At 40.8% G+C, this 13,077-nt stretch overlaps 1 protein-coding gene across 1 annotated transcript in view; it reads right to left on the reverse strand.

Annotated features, from left to right (window-relative positions):
* Positions 1–3,144: 3,144 nt before the first annotated feature.
* b3galt1b (UDP-Gal:betaGlcNAc beta 1,3-galactosyltransferase, polypeptide 1b) overlaps positions 3,145–13,077 on the reverse strand; it is a 192,080-nt gene continuing 182,147 nt past the window's right edge. The window contains exons 4-5 of the transcript XR_009511560.1: positions 8,524–8,833; positions 3,145–7,224 (exon numbers count right to left, since the gene is read on the reverse strand). The gene's annotated coding sequence lies outside the window, so the exon portion shown is untranslated. The remainder of the gene's footprint in view (positions 7,225–8,523; positions 8,834–13,077) is intronic.

A 13,077-nucleotide genomic window follows, 5' to 3' on the forward strand; every position in this document is an offset into this window, starting at 1 on the left:
ACTGTATCTCTAAGTAAATTAATAAATAAAACCTAATGCAGTCTGCAAGAGAACTATGACTTGGGAGAAAACTTGTTTTCCAGCAAGTCAATGACACCAAGCATAAATCAAAGCTATACAGGAATGGCTTAAAAAAGATAATGTCCTGCAGTCAGAGTCCAGACCTCAATCCAATTGAGAATCTGTGGCTCCTCTTGAAAAGGGCTGTTTACTCACGATCCCCATGCAATCTGACAGAGCTTGAGCAGTTTTGTAAAGAAGAATGGAGAAAAATTGCAGTGTCCAGATTTGCAAAGCAGACTGAAGGCTGTATTGCTGCCAAAGGTGCATCTGCTAAATACTGACTTGTAGGGGGTGAATACTTATGCAATCAATTATTTTTTGTTTTATATTTGTAATTACTTTAAATCACTTTGTAGAGATCTGTTTTCACTTTGACACGAAAGAGTATTTTTCTATTGATCGTGTCAAAAACCCCAAAATAATTCCATTGTGATTCAATGTTGTAAAACAAATAAATGTGAAAACTTCCAGGTGGGGTGGAGTGAATACTTTTTATGGGCACTGTATGTATATAAGCTAACTTGTGCATTTATATTGTGTTTTTATTATTGGTGTTCTTTATCTTCTGTGTTTTTATGATGCATTGGATCCTGAGTAACAATTATTTCATTCTCCTTTACACTTGTGTACAGGAAATGATATTAAACAATCTGGAAACGTATTTATTCATTGAGATACAGCAGAAATAGACCCTTCTGGCTTTTCAAGCTGTGCCACCCAGCAATTCCCCCGATTAAATCCTAACCTAATCATGAGAGAATTTACAGAGACCAATTAACCTACTGACCTTCGGACTGCTTGAGCGCACTGGGGCACCCAGAGGAAACCCACACAGCCAGAGGTTGAATGTTCAGACCTCTTACAGGCAGCAGTGGGAATTGAACCCTGGGTCACGATGCTACTGTGCTGCTTGTAACCTGGAACCTCATTCTTAGGAGGGTGGAAGGATGTGGCAAGAGGGTCAGGGAGGGTGAAGAGGTGGGATGGACGGAAAGGGGCGAGGAGTGGAGGTGAGGGAAAGAGAAGGGGGGCAGATTTCAATAGAGCAAGACAGACTTTGACAGAAGGAGAATGGGAAGAGCTATATGAGGTGCAAACAAAGTTCAATAAGTGGTGGCATTTAAAGGCTATTCAGTAAGAGCTCACAGTTAGCATGTCACTCTGAAGATAGTGGAATCTTAGTTAATAAGTGCTATTATAGGTTTGCACAGAGAAAATGAAGCATATATCAGGTACAAGAATAAGTCCTTTGAGGCTTATAGGGGATGCAGTAAAGTACTTAAGAAATAAAGCAGGAGGGTGAAGAGGAACCATGAAATGCTGTATGAGAGTGTTATTAAAGAGATCCTGAAAATCGTTCTATGTATATTAGAAGCAAGAGAAAAGCTAAGGGGGGGGGGGGGAGAAACATATTTACCCTGGTGATAAAAGAGGAAATCTGTGTAGTCAGAGAATGTGAGTGAGGTCTTGTGTGAATACTTCTCATTGGTGTTCACAGAGAAAGAGTTGTGGAGGCTGAAGAGTTTAGGGAGGTGTACACAGATATTCTGAAACAGGTTTGGTATTGACAGGGGGGTACACTGATATTCTGGAACCTGTCTGATATTGAATGAGGGGTACACTGTTAATCTGGAGCATGTTTGAGATTGATTGTGGGGTACACTGTTAATCTGGAGCACATTAATCTACTCTATCAGAAAAGAGGAGGTGTTAGAAAATCTGCAGAAACATTAAAATGGACAAATCCCCTGAGTCTGTTAGAATTTATCCCAAAATGCCACAAGACATGAAGGAGAACTTGCTGGAGCTCTGACAAAGAATTTTAGCATCTTGGGTAGGCATGAGTGAGCTACCAGAAGACCGGAGGACAGTTAACAATGAGCCTTTGTTTAACAAGAACAGTGCAGATAAGCCAGAAATCTACAAGCCAGTGAGGCTTGTTTAAATAGTAGTGAAGTTGTTGAAGTTTCTGAGGGACAGAGTTTACGTTCACATGGAAAGGCAGGGACTGATTTGGACAAATTAATAAAGTTTTGTGCAGGGGGGATAATGTCACACATCAGATTCAAGTTTTTGAGGAGTTATCTAAGAAAATTGAAAATGCAGGCTGGTAGACATAGCTGATCCAAAAGTTTAAAACTTAAGGGGTTTGAGTCATACTGGAAAACTGGATGAAAAATATACTGGGTGGTAGGAGGCAAAGGATAATCGTTGATGGATGTTCCTCTGACTGGAAGTCAATATTGCTAAGATCATTCTGGTTTGTAATATATACGAGAATGTAAATAGTCTGATTTGTAAGTTGAAATGAAAATTGGTGGAGTCATAAATAGTGACGAAGGTTACCTAAGGATTCAGAGGGACATAGATCAGCTGATGCAAGAAATCCACAGCAACACACACAAAATGCTGAAGGCACAAAACTGTTTATACATTTCCATAGATGCTGCATGACCTGCTGAATACCTCCAGCATTGTGTGTGGGTGTTGCATAGAAAATTAGTTCTGTTTTCCCCCAGGCAGGAGCTCTAGGATCACAGGGCAAAAGAGAGAAGGGGGTGCTTTGAAGAGGATCTAAATTTTTCCACACTGAGGGTATTAGCTAATTGGACCTGGCTGTCTGAAGAGATGTTATAAGTAGATATAATGATTAAAAGGCATTTGGATAGGAAAGGTATAGAAGAATACAGACCTGATGGTATCAGCAGAGATAGGCATTAGGATCAGCATGGATGAGGTGGGTGGAAAGGGTCTATTTCTGTGTTACGCATTTCCATGTTTCTAAATTAAGTGAGTAATTCAATCAGGACAATTGCATCATCCAGCAACAGATGGAAGCATCATTAATACATTTTTATCTTCCAAGAGGAAACACAAAATCTGATGCAGCAGTAACAACGTTGTAAGTAGAAATCAGACCATAGGACCTGGGAATGTAATTGGTCCATTCAGCCCATTGAGTCTTCTCCACCATTCCATCATGGCTGATTCACTATTCCTCTCAAACCCATTTCTCCTGCCTTGCGCCTCTCCATCCACCTCCTTCCCCCTCCCACCCCCCCATAACCTCTGATGCTCGGATTAATCAAAACCTGTCAACCACCTTAAATAACCAAGTGACAGCCATGTGTGGAAAAGAATTCCACAGATTCACCACCCTCTGGAGAAAGAAATTTGGACTGTAGGAGGAAGCCAGAATGCCCAAAGAAAAGCCATGTGGTCAAGAAGAGAGCATACAAACTGCTTACAGGCAGGGTGGGAATTGAACCCGGGTCACTGGTACTGTAAAGTATTGTGCTAACTACTACACTACCATGGCGGATATTTGTTTATTAGATCATTGTCTGAGTAGCTGTACTATGCTTAGTTGAAAACTATTTCCCAAGATCTCCTCGCTTCTTACTCATCCTCCCATGCTGGATGACTGACTTCTAACAAGCACAGCCATTTTCCATTTTGTGCATAGCATGATTCTAACTATTGCAAACTTTACCTTTGATGCCCATTAATGTCATCACCAGATCCCCCACTTCTGATGACATCTAAATCTTTGATAAACTTCTCTTAATGTGTAGTGGAGAGTATACTGACTGGCTGCAACACAGCCTGATATGGCAAGTCTTGAATGGAAAATACTACAGAAAGTACTGGATACAGCCCAGTCCATCATAGGTAAAGCCTTCCCAACTATTGAGGACTCTCTGTGAAACACTGTCGCAGAAAAGCAGCAACAATCATCAGGGACCCCGAACACCCAGGACGTGCTCTCTTCTCACTTTCGCCATCAGGAATAAGGTACAAGAGCCTCAGGACTCATACCAGTGGGTTTAAGAACAGTTACTACCCTTCAAACATCAGGCTCTTGTACCAAAGGGATAACTTCACTCAACTATACTTCCCCATCACTAAACTGTTTCCACAACCGATGGATTCACTTTCAAGGACTCTTCATCTCATGTCCTCCATGTTTATTTCTTGTTTATTTACTATTGTTATTTGTATTGTAGAGTTTGTTATCTTCTGCATACTGGTTGAATGCACATGTTGTGGTCTTTCACTGATTTTGTTGTGGTTGTTATTCTATAGAATTATTGAATGTGCCTACAAGTACATGAAACTTATGGTGACATAGGTGTACTTTGATATTAAATTCACTTTGAACTGGGAAGGACTGAACTCGCGTTTGGCACTGATACCGTGGGCCAAAGGTCATGTTCCAAGCTGCGCTGTTCTATTGTCATACACGTTAGAGATCAAAATGCAAACAAGAATTTGGAGACGCTTCCTTCTATAAATTCCAGACTAATTCCAGTACTGGAAACAAACCAGAAGAAGATACATGAATCAAATCAAGTGAGTATTCTCCACTGTGTGGGCTTCGTCATGGAGACAGCAGGCAGTCAGAGGGAGGCCCCTGTTTCCAAAGAACTCCCCTTTGGTCTGGTGTGGATTTTGAACTTTGTGGGCACAGAGGAATGTGAAACCTAACATTTCAGTAGATGTTTGGCAATGGCTTTTAAACCTCTGCATGTGGTCACAGTCATTCAGGGAATGAAGTCCTATGACTCCTGAATGCTCCAGGATTTCAAATGAGGAACAAGCAAGATGAATGCCATTGGCTTTTACATTGGTATTACAGGATGTTCCTAACATTGGCTGATGGGTAGGAGGCAGCGAGTGGGAAGAAAAGGACCCTTTTCTGGTAGGCTGCCAGTGACTAGTGGTGTTCAGCAGGGGTCGGTGTTGGGACCACTACTTTTTATGCTGTACGTAAATAATTTGGATGATGGAATAGGTGGCTTTGTTGCCAAGTTTTCAGATGATATGAAGATTGGTGGAAGGGCAGATAGTGTTGAGGAAACAGGTAGGATGCAGAAAGACTTGGACAGATTAGGAGAATGAGCGAGAAAGTGGCAAATGAAATGCAATGTTGGAAAATGCATGACTTTGGTAGTAGAAATAAATGTGTGGACTATTTCCTAAATGGGCAGAAAATCTGAAATCCAAAGGATCTTGGGAATCCTTGTGGAGAACACCCTGAAGGTTAACTGTCAGATTAAGTTGGTGGTGAGGAAGGCAAATGCCATGTTAGCATTCATTTCAAGTGGTCTAGAATACAAGAGCAGGGATGTGATGCTGATTCTTTATAAGGCACTGGTGAGGCCTCACCTTGAGTATTGTGAACAGTTCTGGGCCCCTCATCTTAGAAAAGATGTGCTGGCATTGGAGAGGGTCCAGAGGAGGTTCACAAGGATGATTCCAGGAATGAAAGGGTTGTCATATGAGGAACATTTGATGGCTCAGGGTCCCTGTACTTGCTGGAATTCAGAGGGATGAGGGGGAATCTCATTGAAACTTGTTGAAAAGCCAGACAGTAGATGTGGAAAGGATGTTTCCCATGGTGGGAGAGTCTAGGACAAGAGGGCACAGCCTCAGGATAGAGGGGTGCCCTTTCAAAATAGAGATGTGGAGAGATTTGTTTAGCCAAAGGGTGGTGAAGTTGTGGAATTTGTTTCCACGTGCAACTGCAGAGTCTAGGTTGTTGGGTGTATTTAAGGATGAGATTGATAGATTCTTGATTGGACATGGCATCAAAGGTTACAGGGAGGAGGCCGGGAACTGGGGTCGAGGAGTAGAGAAAAAAAAATCAGCCATGATTGAATGGCAGAGCAAACTCGATGGGCCAGATGGTCTAATTCTGTTCCTATGGTCTTATGGCTTCATGTATCCTGGCGTGCCTATAATTATGACAAATCCATTTCTTCCACTGTATGTGCAAATTTGATGAAATCAGTTCTCTGCTGGAGAATCTGTGGTTTCTGTAATGTATGTAAATTGAGAAATAATTCCAACATTTCCATCCTGGAAATACTGCAAACATAAGTAATATTTACTGCCACTGGTATCCTGATGGTCGTGGCTGCAACACGTAGTTTGCCCTGGAACAAACTTACTTGGAAGATTAATCTCTGGTGGTATATTGATCATTAGGGTGCACTTTGGAGAAATTGCTTTGCAAGTATTCTTGATGAATATATCGATGGCTTGTTAGTAGGAATAACTTGACTCATCATCCTGGACTCGTACAGCAGGCATTCAGTTAGGGGAAAAAATGAACTCTATTAAAATGTTTCTGAAAAGACTCTGCAAATATTTCATAGGTGAAAAATCCAACACTTAATAGCTGTAAACTGCGAGACCAAGTGCTCAGGATTTAAATTGTAGGACTGATCATCACATATCCAGGTGTACTTCGAAACAAACACTTGACATGAAGCAACATCCGTATCATTGCTCAATATAAAGGTTCAAATGCTCTTGACATTATTGCAAAAGGTCTCCCTACATTAGATAACCTGATCAAATTTTGACAGCATAATAAATCGCGAGAAGAAAAATTTGTAAGGATCAAAGTGAATTTTTGCCACTTAGATTCTGCAGATTCTATCAATTCATTTTCTTGCTCTTCCTGGCAGGTGAAATGTTTTAGTTCTCAGTCATAGATTAAAAATCTTGTCATATAATTATTCAGGATTTCCTTTCTTGGCAGAACTCCCCAATGGAGCATGAAATGATAAAATTGCCCAAAATGCACAAGTTTTTTTTGATGTGCTTAAATGTAATGTGATTTGGAATGCCAGTTTGGTATGGTTTAATATAGTGCATTTTTTAAAAAGGTCACCAAGATGAATACATAGTGGGATGGAGGTCTGTCTCTGTCAAAGGAGGGGTAAGACGCCTCTTCACTCTGCTAGCCTGCAGGTTACCCATGGATGAGTCGCTCAGCCCCTTGATCAGGGTCATGTGAAGCTACAGGAGCAGGTGGTGGATGGTCATATGAGCAGCTGGTGCAGATCACAAGTCCTGGTTATGTGACCACCGACGCCAGGCAGAAAATCTCTGAAGAGTATTGATGACGGCTGGGGTCACCAATCTTGTGAAGACACTGCCCAGAAGGCAGCAATGGCAAACCACTTCCGTCGAAACATTTGCCAAAGACAACCACGGTCATGGGACCATGACTGCCTATGTCATACAACAGAGCCCATATCACATATTATTCATTTGTATATTAATAACAATCATAAGAGATTAACAGACAGCAGATCCTGGAATTTTGATTAGCGCCCTGCTGAGGGAAGTCAGCAGGTCAAGCAGCACCTGTGGAGGGGAAAAGATATCGTCAATGTTTCAGGTTGAAACCAGGCACCAGGACGATTTATCCAGTATTCAGTTGCTAATAAACTAGCAACTGGAAGTTACTCTTATTTTTTTTTTGTTTTGGCTTCTCTGCGACTCTTCTTTCTTTTCCCTACTTAGCTGACTTTGCATTTTTATAAAGATTAGTTTTGTTTTGCCTGGTGATAATTTCATTAAAATAGTGTTGCCATCCCCGTTAATCATGAGATTTGCACAGCCCTATAACCTGGGCATCGGCAGGATGCTTTGGATTCTAGCCTGCTTTGGGTGGGTGGGTTCATCTCTTTCAGTAAGAATATCTGACACTCAGGGCCTCTGTTCTGGATGCCTTTGATTTCAATGATTTACCTTTGATATAGAATACACATGCTTTACAGTACCATTGAGCTGGATTCAATTCCCGCGGCTGCCTGTAACGAGTCTGTATGTTTGCTCCTGACTGAAGGGGTTTTCTCCATCTGCTCCAGTTTCCTCCTGTAGTCCAAGGACATACTGGCTTGTAGGTTAATTGGTCATTATAAATTGATATAGTAAGACGTAGGGAACCAATATCCTTCAGGAGCCTTTAACATAGCTTTGAGCAACAAATATGTATGTGGGCACTAAGACCATAAGATATAGGAGCAGAAGTAGGCCATTCAGCCCATCGAGTCTTCTCCACCATTCATTCATGGGCTGATCCAATTCTTCCAGTCATCCCCACTCCCCTGCCTTCACCCCATACTCTCTGATGTCCAGGCTAATCAAGAACATATCTATCTCTGCCTTAAATACACTCAATGACTTGGCCTCCATAGCCGTTCATGGTAACAAATTCCACAGATTTGCCACCCTCTGACTAAAGTAATTTCTCTGCATCTCTGTTCTAAATGGATGTCCTTCAATCCTAAAGTTGTGCCCTCTTGTCCTAGAATCCCCTATCATGGGAAATAACTTTGCCATATCTAATCTGTTCAGGCCTTTTCAGATTCGGAATGTTTCTGAGATCCCCCCCCCCCCCCCCATTCTCCTAAACTCCAGGGAATACAGCCCAAGAGCTGCCAAACATTCCTCATACGGTAACCCTTTCATTCCCGGAATATTTCTTGTGAATCTTCTGTGAACCCTCTCCAATGTCAGTATATCCTTTCTAAAATAAGGAGCCCAAATCTGCACACAATACTCCAGCTGTGGTCACATGAGTGCCTTAGGGAGCCTCACCATTAATTCCCTGCTCTTGTATTCTATGCCTCTAGAAATGAATGCCAAAATTGCGTTCACCTTCACGTTAGGTTGTGTTGAGAATTTTCCTGTCTCTTCTATGTGTTTTTATATTGTTAGTAACACTTCAACACAGTAGCGTAGTGGTTAAGCTCGAGGCTTTGGAGTTCAATTCAGGCGTCTTCTGTAAGAAAGTTTGTACGTTCTCGTGACCGCATCTGTTCCCTCCAGGTGTTCTGGTTTCCATCCACAGTCCAAGATGTAGTGCTCAGTAGGTTCTTTGGTTATTGTGAGTTGTCCTGGGATTAGGTTAGGGTTAATTTGAGGGTTGCTGGGCGGTACGGCTCATGGGGCCAATTCCACACTGTACCTAGATAAATATATGGATAAATGAATAAACAAATAATAAATAGATGGATAAGTAAAGATAGATGAGGGCAGGGGATGTTTTTCAAGTTACCCAATATATTGGACCATCCAGAAAATTAAGTGGTATAGTTGGTCCTTTGAATATTGCTCCTGAGTTTTAATGAAAGCTTTTCACGTCAAGTTTGTTCCACCTTGAATGCCACATTTTAAATTAATTTTAGAGAAACAAGGATTAAATAAATTATTCAAATTTACATTTATTAGACAACTTCATGCATCATGCATAAGTAAGCTAAGTATTCAAATACAGACTACGAAAGGATAATTAGATGTGACCTGCTATTTATGCAAATGATTATATTATCATACACAACTCTAGAATTACTGTAAATATCTTCATCCTTTAACACACTATTAAATTGCAATTCTTTCCTCTTCCATAATAACCGAGCTGGAAAAAAGACTGAGGAATACACAATCACAAACGAACAATAAAATGCACAGTCCCTACTCAAAAGTAATCTTAATTTTACAAAGGGGTGCCCATCTGTCTCCCACCCTACATGATCCACTCAGCTGCCTCATCAGAAATTCGGTCATCCTGCCCCTCTAGCGTTCAGTGATCAATGGCAGATATCATATTCAAACAGCAATTTCCTGCAATATCCCAGAAATCAATTAATCTGAGCTTCAAATGCAGGCAATGATAGATCCTCCACAATCCTCCAGGGTTGAAAATCTCAATGTTGTTTTAGGGTGAATGGAGTTAGTTTTAAATAATTGTGTGATCGGTCGGCTGCTAACAATAGCAGGGGGAATCCATGCTTCAGTTTAAGGCCCTCAGACTGTAATTGCATCATCAATTTCATAAGGTTGGTCAGAAAACTGGACCATAGTAAGTTTCCCAGCCAGACAAGACCATTAAGAACTCAAGCTGATGAGTTATGGTCACACGCTAGCGGAGAATATTTGGGACTTCAAGATCCAAGCATCCTAGATTATGGCCTAGAGGATGACTTCTTCACAAAATGATACAAACACCTTTCTTTGTGGATTTCTTCCATCATTCCCTCAGTAGATATGCAACCCAAATACCACAAAATTGCCTCAGAATCCTGTGTAGAATATTACACCCTGATTTCCATGGAATAATGAAGATCAAACCAACTTCAGTCAACGGGCAAAGAACTTTAGAATAAAAAAGTTGCCAGGGCAGTACTTTACAGCGCAGGAATCTAGGTTTAACTTCACTGTGGCCCTGTTGTCATCAGTAGTTCAGATCCATACTGAACCCATAATTCTTCTCTGGTCAAACTAAACTTGCCTTGAGCTGTTGAGACACCTGCAATGCGCAAAGTGCCATTTAATTGTCTACTTTTATCAATTGCAAGGTAACACAAAACTAATTATTTAAAAATGTCAACGAACCTGACTGGTGTACAATGCACGCCGGCCGTCACCCGCAGCAGCACATCAAAAGCAAAAGGCCAGTAAAAGCAATAGTCACCAAGAAATGCAGCTGCTGTCCCCACCAGCACATTTTCCATCTCGCTTTGTAAAGCTAACTGAAAATTGGGATTACTCTGTGATCCACCCATCAAATTTCATCTCCACTAGATCACTCTTCAGTTGAAGGAAAGAAACCCAGCCTGAGATACCACCTTAATTTCAGATACCATCCTTGTAACCATGTTTGTAACCCTCTCAGTACCTCATTGTTTTATAACAAGAGTAGAAATGTATATACTACTGCAAATTTGACCAAAATTAATCAATTATCTATGTCCTCTGGTTCCTTTGTTTTCATGTCCCACTTAGATTTTAATTTTCAAGTAATTTGTAACAATGTAACATTTCACAAACACTAATTGATTCTGCAAGATAACATCAATCTATCTTGTAAACACGAGAGAGTCTGAAAATGCTGCAAGTCCAAAGCACCGTACACAATACGCTGGAGGAACTTAGCGGATCAGGCAGGATCTAAGGAAATGAATAAATAGTTGATGTTTCGGGCCGAGATTCTACTTCAAAACTGAGAGGGAAGCGGGAAGATGCCCGAATAAAAAGGAGGCCTGCTGGAAGGTGATTGGTAAAGCCAGGTAGGTGGGAAAGGTCAAAGGCTGGAGCAGAAAGAATCTGATAGGAAAGGAGAATAGACCAGAGGAGAAAGGAAAGGAGGAGGGGACCCGGGGGAAAGCAGGTGAGAAGAGATAAAATGGCCAAAGTGAGGAATAGAGGAAGAGGGGAGAGGGAGGGACTTTTTTTAACTGCAAGGAGAAATTAATATTAATGCCATCAGGTTGGAGACTAACCAGATGGAATATACTGTATTTACAACCAATTGTGGATTTCTGCTGTATTATCTTGCCCCATTCACAAATTGAGAAGTGAATTCTGATTCCAGAATCTCAAGTCTAGTTGCTTTTATTGTCATTTCAACCATAACTGCTGCTACAGTACACAGTAAAAACAAAACAACGTTCCTCCAGGACCATGGTGCTACATGAAACAACACAAAACTGCATTAGACTTCAGACCTACACGGGACTACATGAAGTGCACAAAACAGTGCAAGACAGTACAAAAATTAATAAACCAGACAATAGGCACAGTAAAGGGCAAATTACAATATAATGATAAATGTAAATATAAACAATTTTTAGCAGGAATTGAGAAAGAAATGAGCAAAAATTGCAAAGGGAGTGGATGATATTCATGTGTGTGTGTGGATAGGCCTTGGGAATTGAGGAGTCTAATGGCTTTGGGGAAGAAACTGTTACACAGTCTGGTCATGAGAGCCCAAATGATTCGGTACCTTTTGCTAGATGGCAGGAGGGAGAAGGGTTTGTATGAGGGGTGTGTGGGGTCCTTCATAATGCTGTTAGCTTTGCGGATGCAGTATGTTGTGTAAATGTCTGTAATGGCGGGAAGAGAGACCCCGATGATCCCTTCAGTTGACTTCACTATCTGCCACAGGGTCTTGCGATCCGAGATCTAAATCATTAATGCAAATAAGTGCATTGATCTGCACAATAAATGAAAATACATATTAAATCTGATTCTGATAAAACTCTTCACTCCATTTTTCATCTTCCGCTGTTCTGATTAGCTTTTTAATTGTGTGCTCACCATTAAGTTGACCAGATATTCCCTGATCTGTTCCTTTATTAATCAATAGTGTGCAATGTTCTGAAAAGCATTTTGAATTTCTAGATAAATATCAGTCTTGCCATAGCTCATTACCCTTTGCAAAAAGGAGCCAATGCCCATTGAGGTTGATTAAACGATGAAATTAAACGAAATTAAACTAAACGATGAAATCTATGTTTATTGCTTATTGGTTTCCGTGTGTGTCTGGTGTGTGCGTGTGTGTGTGTGTGTCTGTCTCACTCACACACACTCACTCTCACACATTCTCCATCCATTTTTCCTTAGCTTATTCATCTTCTATGAACAAGTTCTAGTCCCGTTTTTTAGAAATAGCTCTCTGACAGGTCTCCAGCACTATATATTTTTCAATTGAAATATTAATTGTATAGGAGTGTTTTATTATCTCTTGGGTTATTTTAAAAGGCACAGGTATAATTCATCAGAGCAAAGTATATTAAGGAAGTGCCTCTTTTAGTTTAAATGCAGTTATATCATTTCTAATCTTCTGATAGCTCATTCACCTAATTCAAAGGTTCAAATGTACAATTTAATGTCAGAGAAATGTATACAATTTACATACATCCTGAAATTCTTTTTCTTCGCAACCATCCTTGAAAACAGAGAAGTGCCCCAAAGAATGAACGACAGTTAAATGTTAGAACACCGAAGTCCCCCCCAGCTCCCCCTTCTGCGCCTAAGAGGCAGTGAGCAACGATCCCCCCCTCCCCCACTGGCAAAAAATAATTGGGCCGCATTGTAGCATAGTGATTAGCACAGTCATCCTGCGTTCAGTTCCTACCACTGCCTACAAGGAGTTTGTACATTCTCCCTGCGACCATATATGTTTTCTCCGAATTCCTCTCTCAGTCCAAAGGTGTACTGATTGGTAGGTCAATTGGTCATTGTAAATTGTCCCGTGATTAGACTAGTGTTAAATCAGGGATTGCTGGGTGGCACAGCTCGAAGGATCAGAAGGGCCCATCCTGTGCAGCATCTCAATAGTTAAGAATATATAATTTACTTCCCTGAAGTAAAGATGATTTGTGAGTGCATGATCAAGGTCTATGAAATCTATGTTTTATTGATTATACC

The sequence above is a fragment of the Hypanus sabinus genome, chromosome 4, assembly GCF_030144855.1.
Source record: "Hypanus sabinus isolate sHypSab1 chromosome 4, sHypSab1.hap1, whole genome shotgun sequence".
NCBI classification, from domain to species: Eukaryota; Metazoa; Chordata; class Chondrichthyes; order Myliobatiformes; family Dasyatidae; genus Hypanus; species Hypanus sabinus.